The 3,413-nt window shown below is 40.1% G+C and overlaps 1 non-coding gene across 1 annotated transcript; it reads right to left on the bottom strand.

Moving 5' to 3' along the window:
* Positions 1 to 1,440: 1,440 nt before the first annotated feature.
* On the bottom strand, positions 1,441 to 1,545 carry LOC121143845. The gene has a single exon (XR_005881155.1). It is a non-coding gene; the product is annotated as a U6 spliceosomal RNA (small nuclear RNA).
* Between the last annotated feature and the right edge of the window lie 1,868 nt (positions 1,546 to 3,413).

Here is a 3,413-nt window from a genome sequence, read left to right as displayed (position 1 = left end):
TGGTTCATTTGAACCATTTTAAGCATACAATCCACAGCTGTACAGCCAGCACTCTACCCCATCTGCTCAAACCGGGACTCTTAGAGCGCCCACCTCCTTATGAGTCTCCAGTACTTTCTGTCTTATATCCTGTCTCTATGAATTTGTCTATTCTAGATTCCTTGTTTGTAGTGGATGACCCTGGGTGTCTGCTTGACTGGGTCTGGAAACAATTAAGATACACACCTCTGGGTGGGTTTGTGAAGCTACTTCTTGGTGCATCTTCTGGGAGTCTCTGTCATAACGGGATTTGGGGTCATACAGGGATGACTTGCCTGTCTACTTTCACTCCTGGCTGGTAATGGCATATCTTCTGTCAATGCTTTAGTCCTTTGACCCATCAGAATACAGCTTCTCTGGCCTTCAAACATGGATGAAAGACTAACAGCTTTCCAAGACTCTTCCAGATCTTTTGTGCCAGATTGGGACTGCTGAGTCGTCCAGTCTTAGGGACCAAAGAGCTACTTAGTTTTCTTTCAGCTTTTACAGTGAGCAGCCAACAACTGCTGGATTACCCAACCAATGTGGAAACCAACTGAGTAAACAAACCCCTTTGTGTGTATTCATTATATCACTTCTGTTCTTCTGGAGAAAGCTAACACAATATACAAATGGAATCCTGCAATATTTGTCTTTTGTGTGTTGCTTATTTCACTTATTGTAATGCCTTGAAAAATTCACTCAAGATGTTCATATGTACCAGGAGTTACTTTTTAGGGTGGAATAATAGTTATACACACAGACATGACTAACACACATATGTGTGTATTTGTGTGTATGTGTGTGTTATATACACAAATATGTAGTCCTGTTTATCTTTCTAACCACTGGTGAGCATTTGTGATGTTCCTACCTTTGGGTTATCATTCATAATGTTATGAACATCAATGTAGAGGTATTCATTTGAATTCTTGCTTTCTATTCTTTAAAGTATATGCCCAGATGGAATTTCTTTCACTTTAGAGGAATATCAGTAGCCAATTTTATTAGTTTCTTATTTGCTGCATAGACTTTTGTGCACAGGTAGCCATTTGTGAGCGGTTTTTCTGCTTGTAGTGATTCTTCATGCAGATAGAGCAAAACTAAACTGAAGATATTTCTTCCTTTTATTCCAGACTACCATAATGAATTCATATATATTTAAAGTATTTCTGGATAGTTCCACATGAGTATATGACAGGCTTCTTCTTTCTTTTCCCTTTCTTTCTTTTATTTAGCTGTATAATATTCCACTGAGTGGCTGTGTTATAATTTATGTAAGTGAATAGCAATGTTGGATGCAATATTTTACTATAGTAGAAAAGCCATAATAGAAATCTGCTAATGAATGTGTGAGCATGAGATGCATGCATCATAGAATCCTAAACATGAGCAAATAGGTCAGTGGGTAAATGCATTTTTGCAAATACTGAACAGTGCACCAATTTGCATTACTTCCTTGTACAGTGGCTATGCTAGTCTTTTCTGTGTCATTCTGATTTTAGCAGATGAACTGCTGATGTGGACATAGGTAAACATGCTTTAAATTGTGGTAAATATTGGTAAACTACTTTCCCTTGGGGACATGGAATTAATAGTCTTCTCTAGCAATGAGTCCGTTCTGTCCTGTTATGTATTTACTGTAGACTTGTAGGTTTGGCTAAACTACCAGATTAAAACTGGCACCACAGGGCAATTTGTACTTGGTTTTTCTCCTTTTACAAGTAAGGCTCAGCAACTTTTCATGCTTAAAAGCTATTTATTCCTTGGGAACTTTCCTGTTAATATTCTGTTTCCACTTTTCTGCAAATGGCTGGCCATTTTGACTAGAAATGGCCTGTGCACTTGGAAGATTAGCTGATTCTCTGTGAAATGAACTAGAAATGTTTCTCCCAGTGTGTTGTCCATCTTGTGATTTTACTTATGGCACCTGCCCTGAAAAACAGCAGTGATTTTACAGCTTGGAAGCATACACCTTTTCTCCTTGGCACCTGGATTTGAGGGTCACAGTTAGCAAAGGCTCCTGGACTCCAGGACTCCAAAGGACAGCACTGTTTTCTGCCAGCATTTTTCTGACTTCATGAAAAGAACGCACATGCACTTCCTTCCTGGCTATTTTTTGGAGTTTATGTGCGAGACAGTGAGAGACAGAGATCTACCTTCATCTCACTTCAATTGTCTACTTGATTGCTTCCAGAGTGTTTGTTTAAGCATCTTCCCAATGTATTCATTGCACATCTCAAAAGAGCTAGCAGAGACAGTTCCCAGTATATTCATGAGAAAGAAAGAAGGAAATGTAAGTGGATGACAACACTAACGAACCATCTTATCTTTACACAATATACACAAAGAGAAACATCCCAGTGGAACCTTCTCTGTAAGCTGCCCATTGGCTCCAGTGTCGACTGTGTATGGGTCTCCATCACTCCTCTTTCCTCTGTCTGTGATTATAACAGGGTAACCCATCCTGCTACGGTTGAGGTTGCACACTGAATGTTAATTTCCAAATATGAATGACTGTTCTTCTTTATCCCCGCTAGCTAGATTTGGAGCATGTTACATGTTACCTTCTTACATGCTACATTCTCTTTGGAAGCTGGGACACTGAAAGGAACAGCTTAGCAGAAGAGAGATGTATGTGGGCTCATAGTTTCCAGAGATTTTGGTCTGTCCTCAGGAGGAAGACATGCTGGTAGAAGTCACTCGGTCTGTGTTGTTGAGACCTAGCAGTGAGGCTGTTGGTCACATTTTGGCAGCAGTTTTCTTCTGGCCCCAGTCATAGGCAGACAGACTCTTTAAGATGTGTCCCCTAGCACTCCTGCCATCTTGGCCACACCCCATGAAGGTTCTACAATGCCATTAGCTGGCAACAATATGTTCAAGCACATGACTTGTGGGGGGACATTCACGAAACAAACTAAAACCTTTTTTGTAGGATAGCTTGGGCCATGCAGACACCGTCATGCTCCCTAGTCTTTCCACTTACTGGGTTCTACTTTGGTTCTATCAGGGATGACGGATGTTAAGTTTTCCTGGGGAAAGTTTTCTGCATTTCCAGTGTAAATTTCTTCTTGGTAATTTACCTTCTGCTGTTTCTGCAAATGTTATTATTCCTTATAATTTATTAAGACTATCAGTTTCTGACATGATCTGCTCATGTATAGGGCTCATTTACAATCTGCAACTGTTTCTCAGAGAGTCTCTGTGGTACTCCAATTATGGGAATGTGTTATCTACAAATGGTAGTCCTTTCTCTGCCTCCTTTCCAACTGTGTTTGTAACTTATTGGTCTTATCCAAACCTCATCATTGGAGGCCTCTGGGGGAATGTCAAAAGCTAAAAGTTACAAAAAGCAGTTGTCCCAAGTCCCATAGTTTTGTATTCTTACATTATCT

The sequence above is a fragment of the Mesocricetus auratus genome, unplaced genomic scaffold (assembly GCF_017639785.1).
Source record: "Mesocricetus auratus isolate SY011 unplaced genomic scaffold, BCM_Maur_2.0 Super-Scaffold_100013, whole genome shotgun sequence".
Classification (NCBI taxonomy): Eukaryota; Metazoa; Chordata; class Mammalia; order Rodentia; family Cricetidae; genus Mesocricetus; species Mesocricetus auratus.
The sequence above is the reverse complement of the archived record's forward strand: the minus strand, read 5'-3'. Positions and strand labels throughout refer to the sequence as shown.